Consider the following 20923-nt stretch of genomic DNA (forward strand, 5'->3'; position numbering starts at 1 on the left):
GTGTCCCTTATTTCATAACCTGCCAAGTTTGAAGCACTGTCTTTTCTTTTACTCCTCTAGGCGTGTCTCTTCTGTCTATTACTAATGAAGTTTTACACTGCTGCAGAGCATTCACCCTGAAGATAAATAAATAAACAAGTAAGGCCCATCGAGGCCAAGCAAGAGAGATGTTTTTAAATACATCTCTCATCCCAAAGCAACATCTTTGTGTTGGTGAGTTGTGTGACTTCCAGCAGGCCGGGAGTCTTTGTGCTGAGCCTTGTGAATAAGCAAAGGGGGGATCAATGCCAGCCACAGAGTGTGTTACTCATTAGCAAGCTGCGAGCTGGGAGCACAACAATGATATCAAACATCAGACCCCTGCCCCGTTCCACTGAACAGAGCCTACTGATAGGGCAGTGTGTGCTGCCAACAGTGAGTCATTCATCTCTCTGTCCTGCTTTCACAACAGTGTGATTCAGTGTTTGCAAAGGAAAGTCTTGACTGCAAACATTACCCTCTTTCAGCCACCGTTAGCCTCATTGCAACATACAGCAGAGACTGTGCTCTGCATGCTGTTTACCAGGACGGTGGATCAGAGAAGGCAGAGCATCCCCTGTGACCTGGAGTTCTGTGCACAACAGGGAAAATCTGGGGGAACAGTGTGCTGTGAAACCAGTGCCCTTGTCATGCTGGACCTTCCTGCATTCCTTCATGCTGTGCTGCCCCACACCAGCCCAGCAGAGCTTGCCAAAACAAAGGCTGAAGTTCGAGCAGAAGATTCAAGACAGAAGGTGAGCTTACTAGCTGTCAGCCCTGGAAATCCAGCCTGGGAAGAGGGAAGGAATTAAGCAGTGCTATGTCCTTCCTGCCTCCTCGGTTTCCAGCAGCTGCAGCTCTGTGACTGCACACTGACAGTTTTGCTGATAAGGCAGAAAAGGGTGGGACTCACCTTGCTGTTCCCTGACCGCACTGACTTCCTCTTGCCAGCAAGCGTGAAAACTAGTTTTTGTCAGTAAATGCAACACACTCGCAGTCTCTCAGGGCCCAGATATGCTGATAAAAAAGATGCCTCTATAGCAGGAAAGGTCAGTTCTACGGGATCGGCAGAGCCAGCGTGTTGCTGTGCCTAACATGGCATAAGCCCTAGGAAGCCAGTAAGGGCCAGGGAGATGGAGGCTGTGCCTTGTGCATGGTTCTTTGGGTTAAGGGATGATTTAGCCCCTAATCAGTTTTCTGATCCTCCTTAAGGCTTTCTACTTGCTGTTTCTGTAATTCTTCTGTTGGCTTTCCTTCAGCCACCAGTGTCAGGCAGCAATGCAGATAGAGTGAGCGTGGCCCCTTCCAATTCAGGCCAAGTGCAAATCCTGGATTTGATTTGAAAGGTAACTTGGAAGTCAAATAAAATGTTTTCTATAAGTCAATAACTCATAAAAATATTTTCTTTTTTTTCTTTCTTTTATTTCTTTCCCTCAAGTGGGAGTAATGAGTGCCTTTCAGATTTAGAGATACAGCCAAAGCAGGGATAAATCAGCAGAGTCCCACTGACATCTATGGTGCTTTGTCAATCTAGAGAAGTCGCAGATAAAGCCTTTAATGTTTCCACAAAGCAGATTTATCAGGCTCCTTTTGGGCTTATACGAGTTAACAGAAAGAGATTTCTAGCAAAGCCATCCATCACTTGGCTATCTACAGTCACCAGCACGCAGGTAAATCACCAGGGCTCTGCTACCAGATGAGATGTTAAAAAGGCAGATGACCTCCTTGTATATTCCACACATGAAAAGAGCTCAGTAAATTATTTGACTTTTAAACAACAATATTCAGCAATTTACTACAGAGCCCGTTAACTGGATGAGGTGTTAACCTGGACATCCTGACCAAATTCCAGTGGGGTTAATTATACATTGCCTTCATATTCCCTTCTGTTTCAGCTGTGACACTAACCAATGGTACTCTTTTCCCTCTGTGCTGAAGATTGTGCTGGAATCCTGCTGTTGCTGTGTTGCACACCAGAGTGCATGTGCTATAATTGTAGATGAAAGGTCTCTGCATGCAGAGTTTTAAAAGCACTCGTTAATGCATTCCATAGATAAATAGCAACTCTAATGCATGAAAATGATTGTTTTAATTGTTTTTATTGATGCCATTATTGTCTCTTCAGTTTCAGATACAGATTTGGATAAGCATTAAAATTAGAACTTGAACTTGCCCAGAGTAATACAGTGTTGGGATTTTGGGTTCCAATTCAGATCAAGGCAAAACCTTCAATGGCAAATCCATATTAAGATTACAGTGTGAATTCCCCATATTTTGTGAGCAGCAACTGCTGCCAGAGCTGTGAGTAAGGCTTACTGTAAGTCAGGATTAGACCAGAAACAAACCAAAACATAGAAGGAGAAAGAAAGAGAAGCTAATAACTACAGCACTGGAAAATCTTACTGATTTAGCTAACTTAGGTGCTTGTCGTAAAAGGAGTAATCAATACTCTGTTGTTTGCAGTTGTTCTGTAGAGACTATCGGTCAATAATTCTACACATGGTTCTCTCGGCTGCTAACTTTGATGTAGAGTTTTCCTTGAGTACCTCCCTCATTTCTGTGTGTACCGAACAGTTCATATACTTGGCTCACAATAGAAATATTAAAAGACAGAAGAAAATAAGGAGCAAAGTTCCCTTGCTAAAGGCACGTGCTGTGGCTGTGAGGCTGGGCTGTGGCTGAGACCTGGGAGGGAAGGAAATTCCAGCTCCACTGAATTATCAAGTAAGCAAACTGTCTTGGCAAGGAGAAACGCTTGTGTTCTGCCAGTCATGAGGCTGAGTTGATTTGAGAATCTAAAACTGCTGAAGATTTTGCACTCAGCTTAAGGTATACCCTGTATGGTTCAATACAAAGACAGTACATTTGAAAGAATAAGAACAGCTGAAGTCTGTGGCAAAATCTGTGGCCTATAGTAAATTTGCAAGAAGAAATAATAAGGGATACAGGGCAAAATAATGCCTTGGAGGAATACAGAGCTCTTGTGACTGTCCTGTGCGCAGACACCATGCAAACCATTTGCTCATATGAGGCAGCAGTATCTTACACATCAATAAGACCCAGACAAGGTTGATTTCAACTTTAGAGCACCTACCCAACCAATTAGTTTCATGTTACTTGGCAAATCATATGTAGCTACCCAAATACTACCTGTTAACTGAGCAACAAACGCCAGCTGTATTACTTGGCTACATTATTTCATTAACTTATCCACAGAAGGACCAAAGTGGAGCCAGCTGAGTCTGTCCGGTCCTTGCCTCCCTTGCTAGGCCCATGACCTTCAGCAAAGTGCAGTCCAGGTAGGAGAGGAACCAGTAGGACGGTTTGCCCCAGCCTTTTTATATGAGAAGCCACACACACTGACTCCTCACAACACGCTTTCATCGTAGGCTCTTCTGTAATTCAGTGTTAATTCAGAGGCAGAATTGCTGACTTCTAGGTATCTGTCTCCCTGACCACCGGACAGCCAACAAGCTTGAATCATATTTCAGGGTATGCATGTTTCAACTGTAACATCAGTTGGCACAGAGATCATGGTTTTTCTGGCGTGCACCTCACCTAGCACCAAAAAACCCTATTTCCATAACCCCAAAATTAAATCAGACCACTACAGAGTCATCTTAGCAATGTAATGACTGGCATCGACTAGATAACCCACCAAGTGCCATCCTTCCTCCTCTCTCCAGCTCAGTTTCAGCAAGCTCCAAAACTCCAATGAAAAGCCAGCTGTTTCAAAGTGTGCGTGGCACATACCTGGAGGAAAAAGTTCACATTCTGCTCTTAGCATGCCTGCAGATTGTACAGAAAAAGAAAGCGCTCCAGCACCATAAGAAAGCTTGTTACTGTGAAGAGAATTTTTCAGCTGCTATTCACCCATGAGGTGGTTCTCCTTATCGAGCCACTGAATGTGTTCTTTGATACAATGGAGTCTGCATTCAGCTGACAGTGCTGCTGCACCTTCAGTCTTCTCTAATCATATTCTATAAAGTGAGTTATTTGCAACAAATTTCCATCGCTTCCTCTTCTCCCCTCTCTCTTCCTGCACTTCAGCCCCTCAGCTGCTCTATCATTTGGCCGCAGAGGCACCAGTTTGCTAATCTGGTTTCATGGTCTGATAGACCTGGACAGTGATCAGTTTGCTTCCAAGGCATTACTGTAAGAGAGAAGAGAGCTTTGATCCCTATTGACAACTCAAGCTAATAGGATTGCTCTTCTTACGCCTCAACCAGATTGTCACAGTATCCTCATGTGATAGTCTGCAATAAATCCCATTCCCAGAAATTTAAGCTGGTGGCCTCTAGGTCCACAGCCATTAACTTTGTGATGATTAATGGGCTGACAATACAGTCCTTTTCCATGTAAAATTCAAAACAAAAACGAGTTGGCAGACACAACATCTCTCCAAGGCTAGTGGATCCTTTCGTGTAAATACCATCCTTTGCCTGAGACATGAGGCAATGGAAAATTTGACAGACCTACTGCAAAGAGAAGAATTTGGGGCATTTTATCTAAATGCCAGGAGGAGGACTTAGCAATATCCCTTAATCCATAATGCACGAGAGGAAGGGAGCAGGGTGTAGGGGAAGATCATAATTTGAAACTGTTCTTTTGTGGGTAGCTCTACATGCAAAATTTTCCTTTCCTTAGCTGAGTCCTAGACATCTTTGCTATAAATTACACAACAGCAACATAAATATGGAGAAAATGATCCAGAAGCTGTTCTGTACCCCAACGCCAGAAGATAAAAGGCAAAGATGTATACAAATGTAGCCAAAGATTTTTGATGCTTATCTGTGTGGCATCCACCTTGCTAAAACTGGCTCTATACACAAGAGGGCAGATGCTGAGTGACCCAGGAATTTTGGAGAGAGCTAGCAGCCTTGTAAACACCGCCTCAAGTTAACAGAAAGCAGAAGGTGAGCACTGAGACACAGCCTCCCTTGCGAGTTTTCTAACTGCAGTTACTGCTTCTGCCATTTTAAGTTTTAGGGTTTGTTAAAAGCTCGGTCTCATATAGGGCATGCCGCTATTAATACAGAGGTGGCACAGCCCTTCAGGAAGGTAGAAGGGTTCGTCTCAGAAACATATGGTTGCAGGTGTCCAATTTTAAAAGGACAGCAATACTTGCAACTAATATAAGAGAGGCCTAACTCATCCTGGATAGGATGTCATGATCTTTCCAAAAGCTTGTGGTTTATTAAAATAGGGTCTACGCTGGAGTACGAGAACCTCGATGTCAAAATGCATTCACGTAAGACCTTGAAATCAGCCCGATGCTCAGCCTCACCTCTGCACTCCAGCCTGCCATGAGAACAGTCTTGCTTTGTAGCACTGTGATCAAGGAGGTGGGGAGCATGGGGCTGATGGCTAACAGGTGCCACCTCTCCTAAGAATCCAAACATGAGCTTTGCCTACAGCACGTCCCTGTTCTGTTTTCAAAGGTCTGCCTTCCTGAGACACGCAAAAGAGAACGTATTTTCATGTCAGCATATTCTTCTAAACATTCAATTACCCTGTCAAATAACGAACACCTCTTCTTTGTGGAAAATTGCTCTGGCAGGCTCCACCTCTTCCTCCTGCCAACTGCTCTCTGCTTTGTCCTTTTAAAATGGGGCTAGAGGCAAGAGCTTATGCTCTTACGTGTTAGCAAAGGCAATTACGACCTTCTTCTGTGAGCAATTACCCACTTCTGTCTGGTTTCCTATGAAAACCTGAATTTTATACAATTACAAGCAACCAGGCAATTCTGACATTGATGGGATGCACAGAGCCCAATGCAGGCCGTGCTTCGTGCAGCAAAGTGCTATATATATTACTTTTTGTTGTCTGTCAGACCAGCAGTGCTATTGGTGACAGCCTGGGAGCTGAGAGAACTGCCTGCCTCCCGCCTCAGTTGAAGTATCCTTTCTTTAAGCCTGCAAGTTCAACCTTTTCTGCAGTTTCTGAGAAGCTGCACAAGACAAGTGAGCTGTGGTTTTCCACATCCCTGTGGAGCACCTACCTTCCAAGATCTCCAAGTTGTTCCTGTGCCTTATGCAGTTTTGCACATATGCCCTTGAGGTTATCCGTCCTGAAGAACTTCTTGAAATGCCCAGCTAGCCTTTACCCAAGGCCAAAGACTGAATCTGGGGACTGAGCTACAATGAACTCAGTTGATCTCAGGTGCTGGAGACAACACATTTCTAGCTTTTGGTATAACTCTGCGTAATGCCTACCATAAACTGGTAATTATATCTATTAGACCTAATTCTGATCTCAGCCTGTCATGACTTATTAGTTATATCTGCCCACGGTGAACACAAAATGCTCCCTCCTTGAAAAGGAATGCTTCCTGCCTGCCTGTGTTTAGGCCGCAACCACTCGCCCAAGCCAACAACCCTTGGGCTTTGTTGGATTGACACATGGTTTCTACTGAGAAGAGTTTAAAGTGGAAGGTCTGAATGCTGAGCTCAACTCCATAGTGTAACACAGAGATGATTTCACTGGAATCAAAGCATGACATAGACAAGAAGCAAATTTAAAATGGGAATTAAACTGTACATTGAAAGGGCACTCACCAGAACACAACTGACAGCAATTCAAATTAGTGGTGAGCAACGATGATGTCCCATTCATTCCTCATGTTTGCCATTTGCATCAGATCTTCGTGATTAAATACAGCTCAGCAAAGGACAAAGATCGTGGCACTCATATTAATATCGCCTTGGTATCAAGGTCTGGGTACATGTTGGAGAGAAAACTAACTGCTCTGTGGAGGGAATATTTTCATAGAATTGTAGAAGATCTCAAGTTAGAAGGGACGCATAAGGATCATCGAGTCCAACTCCCGTGTTATTCAGAACACAAAGCAAGCTGCTCCATGAACAGAAGCCCTGACAAAAGCCAATCTCCCACAGGTCGATGCCTTGTGGCCCTACTATTCCTGAAGTAACCTCTGCACCACTCAGCAGACAGAGCAGAGCGAGTAATGCTGAAATCATGACACAGCTTTGCCTCCACCAGAGGCACTGATTGTATGCATGCCGTATGCCATCAGTTTCCACAAAACTTGCAGGAATGTAACATCCTGATGATCTCTACCCCTATGCCTAATTGTGGCTATATTAGTTAACAGGCTCAAAGTTTATTGTGGGAAGGGAGTAAACTTGAGAGATAAACATACTGAGAGAAATGCGATCATATAAGCTGTGCTTTGTTAGGGAAGTGGGAAAAAAAAGCAGAGCTGCTGATTTAGCTGATAAAGCCCGAAGCATGAGGACACATTACCAGAGGGTGTGACCTCACAGGATCGGTTTTGTGCACGACAGAAATCTCTGTCAGAACATAAAAAGGATTAGAAATTGGCCCATATTCTCTTTTCGGTTCCAGAGAGCCAAGCTCTCCAACTTTGGGATATGTAAACACAAAGCTATAAATTTATGGTTTTGCATTGCTTCCCATTCCCAGATGATTCCCAAATACTTCAGCAAAAAGCAGCCTCCCAAACCACACAGCCAGCCACCCGGTACCATGCTGGGACGGGGATTCCTCCCCATCCCCTGCCAGCCTTTGCTTTCCTCTCTGAGCTTTTGTTTCCGAGTGCTCCATTTGTTGCGCCGCTGTCCTTGAAACAGCATCCAGCCACAAGAGCCTCCCACAGCCCTGAATTCCAAGGGTTACAATGACAGCGCGCCGCCCCAAGCGCTGTTTCCTTTTCCACGTTTCGCATTTGCCAGCTGTTAATTTCATCAAGATCCTGCATTGTGAGGGAGCCTGAAAAAACAGCGGCAGATCTGTTTTCTTCGTAGGCTCCGCGGGAAGGCTGTCAGGCCAGATCTGACTCTGAAAACAAGAGAATTCGGGCAAGGCAGAGAATAATTCAGCCATAATTTTGAAAGACTGTTCCCAGTTCAGGGCAGCTGAGACCACGGCAGGTCTGTGGGACAACCCACACCAGCCCACCAGAGGGGTGACGGCCCACAGCTGTCCCTCCCACGCCGACACAAGTGATAGCTTTGACCTTTTGCTCATGGAAGAAATGACAGAGAAGAAAGTTCCCCCACATCACTGGGACAATCCGCAGCGTTGCTTTACCGGGGGGGCAGCAGAGCCATGGAACAGTATGGGAGAGGAAGTGGGGAAGGACTGAGATGGCAGATGACGTTTTGAAAAGGCAGGGCAGGATGAAGCAAGCTGGAAGAGGGGCAGGATGTAAGTGTGGCAATATCTTTAATACCATATACACCCTGGCACACTTCCCATGCGGCGTGTCTGAAAGCTGGAGTGTCCTCACCGTGCCCTGTCCCTGAGCTCCCCTCAGAGATGCTGGTGTGACTTCTGGCTGCTGTTTGTGAGAGCAGAGTTAGGGCAAGGCCGAGCACTTCTGAAAACCCTGCCCCAAAGCAGTGAAAGGATCACACAAAAAGAACCATTTAATTAATAAAGCTAGTGTCATTTAATTATAGATTATCCATTTACTGAGAAGGCAGCCATCACATGGTTGCGTGCTGCCAGTTTTCCCAAGCTACCACTATTATAGAGCTTTTCAGAGTGGGGGATTCACAATTATTAATTCCAGATCTGTGTCCCACCAGCTTTTCTGGATTTGATGTGGCTCACGTGAGCCCACTATGGGGCTTTGTTCAATAAACCTGAGGGCACATCCAGTGCTTGTGGCTAGGTGCACTGTGGGTGATATGGAGGGCTGATTACACAGCATCCCACCTCCCACTCTGCTTCCCGGTGGTTTCTCTCTGGAATGTTTGTAGACAGCTCCCCAAGCACAGATGTTTTCCAGCATCCACAACCACTCCAGAAAGATAATCAGCAGAAGTACTGTGTGGCACCAAGGCTGCCATTTGCATCTTGGCAGAACAAGGGTACATGGCTCTGTTTTGGTATCTCTGCTTTCTGGAGGGCTTTTGCCAGAGAGTAGTCCTATGAGGCAATGCAGGTACCTACAGAGGGCGTGAGCAGCATGTTTTCTTGCTCAGCAGAAGCCACACATGTGAAGACCAAGTGGAACCAGAGGGATCTGCCCTTTTTGCTGATGTATGAGTACCTCCACTCCTAGGAGGTCACCCCGAAGGGAGCACAGTGCATCTGCATCCCTATGAGAGAAACGAAAGGATGTCAGGGGAGCAGGTTCTCATCTCCAAAGGCTGGCACCAGTGGAAGTTATGCCCAAAGGCCAATTTTCAGCTACAGTCTTACCTGTCAGTGACAGTGCTGGGCAGAAACTCAAACAACACAGAAAATGAGGACGCAGCTCTAAAAATAGAGGGCTCCAGCTAACACCTGCTAGGGAGAGTTAAGATCAGAGCTGTAGTCCCACAGCTCTGCATTCCCATGGGCTTTGTCATTTCCAGTTCCTGCTGCACGCTGTTCCACTGCCCTTCTGTTGCCGTGGAGGTATGGATGACAGATGCTGGCAGCAAAGGCAAGAGGGATGAGGGGAGCTGCATGGGATAGGCAGCCTGCACATCCTCTGCCTTGCAAGCAGCAGGAACCAAAGGGCAAAAGAGGGAAGGAGGGCTATGAAGGAATAGCAAGGCATCAAATAGCACTGACTGGATCTCTACATGGTGGGGATTAACCTACCCCTGCTCCTAAGCTCTCAGTTCCTGGAGAAGGGTGGAAATGAGGGGGCTGGAGGAAGCGCAGCTTAACTGGTGGGAGCAGAATTTACACCACCTACCTCCGGCTCCTGAGTCACATGCAGAAATCAGTGGCTATGCAGAGCTCCTAGCAGGATCTGGGTAGAATCTGGCCTGCCAAATTCCCAAAAGATGTGCATGTAGTCATGGAGTGAACAACCTGCTCAGGATCCCCAGTGCCACATTTAAGGTGGGCTGAAATCAAGAGCCCCAGCAGTGCCTCCTGGTACAGCCCAGACCGCTTCACTTATCCAGAAGGGCTGCAGTTTTCCAGTCTATTCTTTGGGAAGATGGAGAGAGGCAAATCTCCATCTCCCTGTGCTTCTTAGCTTCTTAATGATTAAGGGAAGGAGAAAAATACATAGGGCAAGGAAGCATGCACTTGCAGCCCCTATACTGGGGTTCTGAATAATCACTGCTAAAGCAAAAAGTAGTTCCCTCTGCTGAGAATTACTGGTTTTGCGTTACATCGGGAGCTGGAGCTGATTTAGAAGGAGCCTGGGCCAGGCTCAGCCCACCACAACTGCAGGCAGCAGCTCATATGGGTCTCCAAAGTGTCCAACACCTATCCACAAAATTCTCCCCAGGGCTTGGTAACAAGCTTGAGACCAACAAGAAAGAGCAAAACCCACAGTTTTGTGTGGCACAGGAAAAGAGTAGCAACCATAGGCATCCCCAGAGTCCTCAGTCCCCGCTGTAAAACTCCCAAATGATCTTTGGAAATTGTCCAGGCCTCGCATTACAAAGGGAATCAGCATCAAGGTACCTCCCCATTTGACCTAAAGGGGCAATTTGCAAAGGCCGTCATGACCCCAGGAGCATGAACAAGATACACAGAACAGGACAAGGCAGAGGCTGTGCTGCCTCTTCTCTTTAGCTTCAGCCACTCTTGACCTTCTGTTGATGGGGAGAAGAGACTGGGAAGCCAAACAGTGCTACAGTTGGCAGAAAAAAAAGTATTTCCTGTTTTTTTCTTTGACTTCTATTCTGCCCTTTGAATGAATAAGTCTCTGAGGGAGGTCTGTTTGTTTGCCAAGGAACTGGGGGCTTTGCACATCCCTTTATTCTTATGAAAAGATAACGAAGTTTGGTGGGAAGATCCAAGCCTTGCCAAGAAATATGTTTTGGCAGTTCTCCAGAGGCAATGACAGGCAGAGGCAAACAGGATTCCCTAGAGATAAAAGGGGCCACGGAGCTATGTGACCCTGCCTTCAGCCGAGGCTTGGCAAATTCTTGGGATCTATGGGGCTGTGTCATAAGTGAGGCTGCCTGCTACCCGCTTGAACCCAGAGGAGAAATTAGCAGCACAAGCACCGCAGCATCCAGGCATGCAGCAAGGCATGCTTGCACCACAGCCCAAAGGCATCGCTGTACTTCATACACACATTCCATGTATTTCATACACACATTCCCAGCTGGACTAAAATGATGTGGCTCAGGCATTCCCATCCCCAGCAGCGTGGTCTCCAAGTCAGTTGCACAACCTGTGCAGGAACTCCTTGGTGTCACCGAAGTCTATATTGCTGGGATTAGTGGGTAATCCATGTGTATCCTCCACGTGATCTGTGGTCACACCTTTGTGCTGACTCCACACATGGCCCCATGCTCCTCCTGACCTGGTGGAGCTCACAGCGTGATGCTGCTCCTTGCCACCTTCAGGAGGTCCTGCTCAGAGCTCTCTGCTTGTCCAAGGCTGACTCTGGAAGCGTGTGTTGCTCAGAGATTCCTGTATGAATCTCCCAGTGGGGCCATGAAGACAGATTGAATGGAGGAGGCAATTGTTTCCCCAGCAGTGCTTCGGCCTGATGGTTCCCAAAGAGTGGCTCGGCACAGGTCACAACAATGAACAGTGCTTCTCCCTTTAACAGGCCGTGACACGGTCTGCTTCCTGGCAGAGCACAAGGCTCCACACACTCTTGCATCCAGGGATCCCCAGAGATCCTGGAGGGCTGCTGGAAGTGTCAGTCATTCCTCAAAATCCAGCCTTGGGGCTTCGTGCAGGAAGTGACTTTGCCCGGCCCCACGGCCCCTCACGCACCTTTGCCCAGCAATTCACACAGCAGGATGGGATCTTCCTGCCCCGCTTACCCTGCCTTTAGCCAAAGGACAAAGGTCAAACAAATAATATCAGATTATTGCTGTGAGTGACACGCAGGCAGCGGGATAGGTGTAAGGGGTCTGTCCTGATAGACCTGGCTCGCCCCTGCCCCTCTCCCATTGCCATCCCTCACAGCTTGCTTTGGAAGCTTTACAGACTCACACAGATCTGTTATCACAGCCTTGTTTTCTGAAATTTTCCTGTTATCTTTGGATAGATGGATCTGTGAAATTGCCTATTGCAGAGCAATTTGGCTAATCTCAGTTGAGTATGCACGAATCTGATGGCCAGATACCATGGCCTGACTGATCAGTGTAGCACATTCCAGCTTTGCTGAGTCAGGAGGGGAGAGTGGGGTTTTTATTGCAAAGTCGCCTGAAAGTTAAGCATATGCCAGTGCAAGAGGGAGAGGAGAGAGAAGGGCCCAGCAGTAGCCCATCCCAGCAGCAGGGCTGCCAGCAGAGATCATGCCCATCTCTGTAGATAAACCTGGATGTGGGCCCAGCCCCAGCTGCTACCAGGGAGGGCCATGCAGTGGTGCTGATGTGCAGCAGCTGAGAATGTGCCTTATGAATGCCACTCTATAAAAAGACGAGTCCTTGGTCTCTCTGCACCATGCCCCTGTCCCAGCCCTGCAGCCTTCTCTGCCTCTGCCGAGCATCTCTCATCCCCTGCCAGGCACTCAGCACACACTGAGATGCAGGGATGAAAGAGGCTTCAGGAAGCAGCATGCTGAGATTCAAGGCCTCCCAGGCCTCCAATCAGCCCCCCTGAAGACAAAAAGCCTGGGGCTAAAGACCAAATTCTAATTATAACAACAGATCTGCAGTCATTCCCAATTATGTCAAGCTCTTCAATGAGGAATTAAGCAAGTTATAAAGCAGGAGCGCTGTCTTGCACTTCCCTATAGCTAAGATGTTTTAAGTACATAGCTAAGTCTAAACAACATGTGAAAGGAACTTTAAAGGTAATTATGTGAATGACAGAGGAAAACAATATTGGTGCATTAGACACTTCCTTTCCTCTCCACCAGCATGATTTACTGCCAAATTACACTAGCTGTAGGCTGTGGTAACACCGCTGAGTGCAGCGGGGATGATGACTAAGTATAGTCAGCAAAAAGTTAACTAAATATGACGTCTGGAAGCTGGTAAACACACGATGTGAACTAAAAGGAGATTTTGCACTGAAGAATATGGCCATTCAATCGCAGAATGTCTCACCAGCAAGCACCATGGGTCACTTCGTGTCTTTGGAACAAGGCAGAGCGACTTTTCGAGACAGAACATTGGAGTGTACCTCAAACGTGACTTCCACACTCAAAATCAAAATTGCTGGGGAAAAAGTTGATATCACAACTAACTAGAATAAAATCACGGTAGTTCCTTCCAGGCTGAGAATTGATGAAACTTACTAATAGCAGGTAATATAGAGATGAAATCATAGCATTATAGAATCGTTTGAGTTGGAAGGGACCCGTAAGGGCCAATTAGTCCAACTCCTTTGTAGTGAACAGGAACACCTACAGCTAGATCAGGTTGCTCAGAGCCACATCCAGCCTAACCTTGAATGCTTCCAGGGATGGGACATCCACCACCTCTCCAGGCAACCTGTCCCAGTGCCTCACCACCCTCACTGTAAAAAGCTTCTTCCTTATATCCGGTCTAAGTCTCCCCTTTTTAATTTGAAACCATTTCCCCTTGTCCTATCACAGCAGGCCCTGCTGAAGAGTCTCACCTTCATTGTTACAGCCACTCTTTAGATACTGAAAAGAGATGGGGAGAGCCATAAGGGTCTGAGCACAACCTGAATGCTACAGTCCCTTCCTTGATGTCTTTTACATCTTTGCAGAGTGGGTAGTATTTTACACTTGCTTCATTTCTCCTCACCTGAGTGTAGATGGCTGTAAGAAGTGTGAAACAGAGTTGGGCTGAGGTGAAGGATGAGAAAAATGGTCTGTGAGAAGGTTGTTCCTCCTCACAAAATCTGCTTCTTGCCTCTAGCATAGCTGACTGTAAACATGTCAGAAGGATATTCCTACTGGTTCAATAACAAGTGTTTGTAGCACTTAGCTCAGTAGAATAATAATAAATAATATTTATTACATTATACTCAGAAGAAGCCATGGAACTGATTTGTGAAGTCATTTTATAGAGGTCCACAAAGGCAGAGAACTCAGGCTGAGGAAAATGCCTTATACATGAGCAAACTGCAGAGCAGAATATCCAAATTGAAAAAAAAAAAAAAAGCTGTGCCTTAGCTGCAGTAGCAACAGCAAGCTGCAAAGTGCAGAGCACTTTGTTTTACATTCATCAAATCAGTTTGCATTTAACCTCCCCTATCAACTGTCAGTTAAAAAGATTACTCACCTCTGCTCAAATAATTGCACATTGCCTTTCCTGGATCTCCAGGGCTTCAAGGTCTCTGAGATGGTTTGGGCTGGATACAGGGGAAGATTCCTACACTGCTATGCAATATCTAGGTTGCCTTTAAAACATTTCTCATCCAGACAAGATGGTGTAATGAATAAAGATTTACTTGGGGTCTGAGAGGCCTACTTTGACAGCTTAATCACAGAGGAACCTGTCCGCAGCTGCCCTGCTTCCCCTGGAGACCCACAGGGATCATGGTGTGGATTTGGGATTTTGTCAATGAATTGCTCCCTGGAGGCAGCTTAGGGAACGGGTTTCTCTGTGTGCAGAAACACTGCAAAATTTGTAGAGTTGGTCCCATGTTGCCTGTAGGGATGGACTCTACTGCAGGTGTTGCGTCATTCTGCAACGGAGGTGCCATGGCACATACCTTACTGCCCCTTCTGAGTGAACCACGTAGCTGGGATGCCGGGCACACCTGCAGTCTTTATTTTTAAGGGAAATTAAATAATAATAAAAGAAGAAGAAAGAAGGAATTAAAGTACTTATCTATAAAACCAATACAGGACCAGATTCATCCTCCAGTTTCGTAGTGCCTACAGTTTCAGGCCAGAAGGGACCATCCCGCACCCTCCAGTCTGCCGTCTTACATGTAAGTAACAGATCATTTCATTTTAACTGCTTTTTCCTACAGTGAACCCAAGAGCTTGTGCATTCAAAGGCAGTTCAGTCTTGATTTGGAGCCCTCAAAACATGGAAAGCCCATCACATCAACTGATCTGCCTTTCATGAACCCGTGCTGGCTGGGCCTGATCCCCTGGACACCACGCATGTGCTGTGCGATCTCACCCAAGATTATTTGCTCCATAACTTTCCCTGGTGCTGAGGTCAGGCTGACAGGCCTTCAGTTCCCCGGATCCCCCTTACAGCCCTTCTTGTAGATGGGAGTCACATCGGCAAGCCTCCAATCCTCCGGGACCTCTCCAGATAACCAGGAGCGCTGGTAGATGGCGGAGAGCAGCTCAGCAATCACCCCTGCCAGCTCCCTCAGGATGGAGGGATCCGGTGACCCTAGGATGGAGCCCATCTGGTCCCATGGACTTGTGACAGTCCAGATGGAGGAGGAGCTCTCTAACTGTCTCCACCTGAATCACCAGGGGTGTATTCTGCATAGCATCCCAGACTTCCAGATCAGGGTGTAAAGTGCCCTGAGGATAACTGATCTGACTATTAAAGGCAGATGTAAAGAAAGTGTGGAGGACTTCAGCCTTCTCCTTATCCTCAGTGGTCACATTCCCCACCGTATCAAGTAAACGATGGAAATTCTCCTTGGTTCTTCTCTTACCGTTGATATATTTGTAAAAGGATTTCTTATTCTCTTTTACTGCAGTGGCCAATCTGAGTTCAAGTTGGGCTTCCTAACTTACACCCTGCATACCTTAGCAACTTCCTTGTAATCTCCCCAAGTAGTTTGTCCCTATTTTTGGACTGCTTTCTGCATGCTCCTATTTTCCTACGTGAATTTTAAAGCATGGACAATGGAATGATATGCTTTTCCAGTCTAGGTTTCTCATATTTTGAATGGTGTGAATTACGCTCCCATCCTTCCTCTGTTCCCATCAACTGAATCACGTGGCAGATTTTCCAGTATTTCGCTCAAGACTGATGTCAGGCTAGCTGACAAAGAGGAACCCAAGTCATCTGCTTTCCTGTTTGGAATACTGGCAGAAAATCCTCCTGGAGGACTCCCAGTGGCTGAGAACCACTCTGTTCTCTTATAGATGAGCTAATGGTCCCTGCAGCCAGGTCTTGCGGAGCCCTGGCCCCTCCAATCTCTGGGCACGTGGTTATAAATATTTTTCTGTCTCTCAAAAGTTATTCAACAGTCACTCTTCTTACTAATGGAAAATATGCACCGTCCTCATTGAAAATAAGGATGTGAGTTATTTGTTTCAAGTTGCGAAACACAAATATTTACCCAATACATCCACCTTTCTCCATCACTGACAATTTCATCACCACCCTGTAATCACACTTCACATCACCAGAAGCTCTTTTCTTTCTTTAAAAGCAAACATTTTTGCTCTGAATTTGCAGTTTTCCTGATATCTTTAGCTTTCCTTGGCTTTTGCCTAAATTTCAGGCCTCTTGGTTACTGTTTCTTGCAGTCTTTCTCCCTTTTTTTCCATTTGTTCCACACAAGAAAGAAGAGAATAATTTTCCATAGTGCTTTCATCATGCCTCTGATCCAGCATTTGAGGTCATTAGCATTTTCTGAATTTCAAAATGTGAATGTAATCAGATCCAGGAGGTCTAGACTGAAAACCATACCTATTCTGCTTAGAGAAATGTAAATCACTCCATTGACCAACTACTAATATTCAATTACGTTTGCTATTTAGTTACAATATTGTTAACTATTTTGTAATATATAACTCTGAAAAATTTTACACTGCAACTCTGCATTTTCATTTTTTTTTCTCAGCTGAACCACAGCTTTTCAAAAAAGCTAAGCCTGGCTCAAAGGGCAGAACCCAAAGTTTTGGTCACACTCCCAGCTAATTCTCCATTACCCAAGGGCATGAACAAACCTTCCATCCCTGACAAAGGGAAGAAAACCTGCTTGCTTACCAAAATAAGCCAGTTAATGGCACACCTGTGTGACATGGGATATTTTCCCTATTTTCCCTCTCACATTGGCTGGGTCCCTCAGGGAGTCTTTCTGAAGCTCTCCAAGGTGGCCATCATCAGCACCAGGCCTGAGTGCAGCATTCCATACAAACACGATGAAGGACTTCTTTACTGTGAGGATGACAGAGAACTGGAACAGGTTGTCCAGAGAGTATTCTGCTTCTCTGGAGATACTCAAGACCTGTCTGGATGCCTACCTGTGCAACCTATTGTAGGGTATCTGCTTTAGCAGGGAGTTGGACTTGATGATCCCTAGAGGTCCCTTCCAACCCATATGACTCTGCGATGCTGTGATCCCTGGTGCTTCACTCCTCCACTGTTGAAAGCAGACCCAGCCAAGGGTGGTGCTGATTGCCTGATGGCAAGCAACTTAAAACTTTTAGAAGAAGCTATATAAAGCCGGGCATGGAGTGTCCCATACATGCCTCCGCAAAATAAACAAACAAACAAATAAATAAATAAATTCCCATTTCCATTTCAGCTAGATAAAATGATTTCATAAGTCTCCCGTAGATGAGTGTACTTATTTATCAAGATTCCTTAACAAAGCTTTCAAAAAGCTCAGGGAATTGCAGGCCTGAGGATTTTGTTCAGAATCATTTCTGATGTTTGTAGTTTTTAAAGACTTCTGTCTATTCTGTGTTATTTCAGTAATAAGCAAATTATCATAACATGCAATGAGCAAACCCTGAGCCAGGGGCATTGTTAGAAAATCAGAACTGAATTAGTCAAACCTTAGATTAAATAAAAATAATAATATACAACATATATAAAACCCAAATTTCCAAGGCAGTAAAAGCTTAATTCATTATTTATAAAAGCAGCATTTCTGAAGACTCACAGGGATGATTCTGCTGCAGCTTAGTTTTGTTTAATCAGGCTTTGAATTAATTAACATAATTAGTCACTATGGGGGGGGGAGGATAACTTGGACTGATTTTATGGCGTCTTTTGTTCTGCTGGTTCAGGTCTTACAGCTTGATTTATATGTGGCTGGAGGGGTTTATTTACAAGAGTAATTAATGCTGCATAAAATTGATTACAACCTAATTTTAGCTGCAAAACCATGTTGCTGTTTGCTTTTGCCATGAGGAACTGCAGCAAATTCATTCGAAAATCAGGCGAGCGTAATCCTGCAGATGAGCAGCAGTGACTGGTAGACTGATGGCCAGGAGCACCCTGATCATAGTGATGGGCTGGAATTCCAGGATGTAAGTAAGGACAAGAGTTGTGTTAGTAGGACTAGATTCAAAGGTGAGACTAAAGGAACAATCACAGCGGGGTCATTTCCACTTCTGCTGCTGCAGTGGAACAGCTCCATGCCTGCAGGTGGAAATAGAAAAGCCCTGTAAATCGTAGGATCATACACTGGTTTGAGTTGGAAGGGACCCTAAAAGGTCATCTAGTCCAACTACCCTGAAATGAACATGGACACCTACAGCTTGATCAGGTTGCTGAGAGCCTTGTCCAGCCTGACCTTGAAGGTGTCCAAGGATGGGGCATCCACCACCTCTCTGGGCAACCTGTTCCAGTGCTTTATTGTAAGATAAACTTTTTTCTTCTCTCCAAATTATCTCCTCTGATTGAGTGTAGTATTTATTTGGCCAATTTTTGGCCTAAGCGATTGGCCACTGCTTGTGTTCCTTTTTCCAGAAAAAAAAAAAAAAAAAGGAGTCATGAAGGGCCTTGCTGTGGAAATTCCTACTCTTGGCTTTCCTTATAAATATTAGTGAAGCCAAAAGGATTCTAGACATCAGTGGACTGCTGAGTTGCCACCTATATAGATAGCGTATACAAAGTGTATGTAGACAGATGAGGAATGGTTAGAAAGAATGGGATGGATCTTGGAATTTGATGTGGACTACTTATGCCTACAGAGGTTCCCAGCCTATTGACCTATTTCCAAAATAAGCTACTATGCAAAGTGTCTGACACTCAGTGTTGTTCCTTCAGGTGACATTTTTAATAACCGTGCCATCAAAATACAATAAGAATCTAATTTGAATTACATGGCCCCGGATATTTTTAAGTAGAGCAGATGTGAAGTTTCTAAACAAGATATCCTTGAGCTTTGGCTTTGAAAAAGAAAGAAGGCATTTCACACAGCTAATGACATCTCGTTTGTTCAAAGGCTTAGCTCCACGTTTCCAAGAACAGTTCTTTTTTGATGAAAGACTACCTGGAAAGAAATGTCATGAGGAAAGGAGGAGCTTGGGTTTGTTAGGTTGTTAGGTTTTGTTTCTTTTTCAGGAAAAGGAAGAAATGAAGATGGTGAAAGAAAAAAAAAAAAACGCAACTAAACAACTTAAAATTTAACAAAGATGTAGCATGTCTCCATAATGTCTACGGTAAAATTACCATAAAAAACGTATTAATTCATGACCTTTAAATCAGCTCCTTCAGCAAATAAGATTATCTTCATTTTCCAATAAAATATTTAATTCTTTTATGCCTGCATAATTTTCCAGTCTAACAGTATCGGGTTGTTTTCTCCTTTTCCTTCTTTTTGTGCTATTTCCAGACGAGGGCCCAATTACCCCACACAGTGTGAGGATGAAGCAGGACAGGTGCTACCTGCCTGCATCCCACCCCACCGCACGAGGTCTGGTCATCCACAGACCCTCAGCAGGGAGCTGTATGTGTATTTGCACTGGGGAAGGATTGGCTCCCTCTGTGTGCACCAAGCTGTCCACAAGTGCCATGTGCTGTCTGCAATTTCTCCTTGGACCACTTAGAGCTAGGGCTGGGCAAATATTATTTGCAAATACATTATTTAGCATATGTTGATCCTCTTTACAGAACATGCTCTCTGACTAATTGTCTCTGCAGTAGCCTACCAGCCCTAGCACCATTCATGTATTATTAGTTGAATAATTTATGAGATCAGCAAAGACAGAATGCATTGAATAATTTATTCAAAGAAAAAATTGCTCCCAGTATTTGGTTATCTCTAATTAGAACCTCTTTTCAGCTAGATTACACACATACATGCGTGTTCTTAGGCATTCATACATGTGGCCACATGCTGCACCACTATCCCTTGCTGTCAGAGGATCAGGACACGTCTGCATGCTGCAGAATGGCTTTTCCCCAGCCTTCCTGGCACGTTTCCAGCCATCCCATTTCAGCTGCAAATCCTCTCATCTTTGGGACAAGCTACACATGAGCTCCTTGGGCAAGAGGAAGCTTCACTGACCGCAGTGAGCTGCCAGACAATGACATACCGGCATCTTCCGTCGGTTACCTGATTTTTCACAGCTAATTTAGGGGCAGGTATTTCAGGTGAAGTGTCAGCTTTAATTCACAGCCCCTTCAAAGCTGCCCTCATATGGAGCCACGTAACCTCGCAGCGTCTGGTAGCTCCAGGTCAGGGCTGAGGGCAGCAGAAAGATTTTCCGGACAGTGCAGCTGTTTGCACCGTAGTGAACAACGTGGAAAAACAAAGGGCTATAATTTAGCCAAGATAACCTTTGTGATAACCTTACAAATGCTGACATAAACCATACACAACTACTCAATCCCGGAGAGGCAAAGACAAACCTTCCAAAAACTTGCAAACTGCAAAACTTACATAGCGGGATAACCAAGAGCTTTCATGGTAGGGAGGGACCTCGTATTCAGGTCCAAACTTTAAGCCCCCTGTGAACAGGGAGTGGAAGGTCATCTCCAATAACATCGTATGTGCATCTAATGAGAAAGTGTCCAAATTAGGCTTGATGTCATTGTGTGCCTCAAAGGAAAACGTCTCCCTCCACTCTGTCTGCGTCTTTTATTTAGATAGCTGGGCAAGATAAACGGGGCAGATATGCAGAGCAACTCAAATTGCAACAAAGAAAATAAAACAGAAACCTCAATTTGGTCATCTTGAAGGACAAAGCTGCATCTTCTGTGGTTAATTTGCTTCCAATTATTTTTTTTTTCTCGTTCTGCTTTTGTTAGAGCTCCCAGAGCCACCCTAATGGAAGAAAAAAAGAGTAATGGAGGTAATTGGGAACATCCTGAATAACCTAATTCCAGTGTCCCTACGGCATGACTAGACACCTAAAGGATGTCTCCAGGACAATGTCAGCCAGCATGGAGGGCTGCTGCAAGGGGAGCAGAGTGAGCTC

General features: G+C 45.3%; 1 long non-coding RNA gene across 1 annotated transcript; it reads left to right on the forward strand.

Annotated features, from left to right (window-relative positions):
- The first annotated feature begins 520 nt into the window (after nucleotides 1-520).
- Nucleotides 521-20236, forward strand: LOC124417834. Its single transcript, XR_006938908.1, has 2 exons — nucleotides 521-773; nucleotides 14818-20236. It is a non-coding gene; the product is annotated as an uncharacterized LOC124417834 (long non-coding RNA).
- Nucleotides 20237-20923: the final 687 nt, after the last annotated feature.

This window comes from Gallus gallus, chromosome 3 (assembly GCF_016699485.2).
Source record: "Gallus gallus isolate bGalGal1 chromosome 3, bGalGal1.mat.broiler.GRCg7b, whole genome shotgun sequence".
NCBI classification, from domain to species: Eukaryota; Metazoa; Chordata; class Aves; order Galliformes; family Phasianidae; genus Gallus; species Gallus gallus.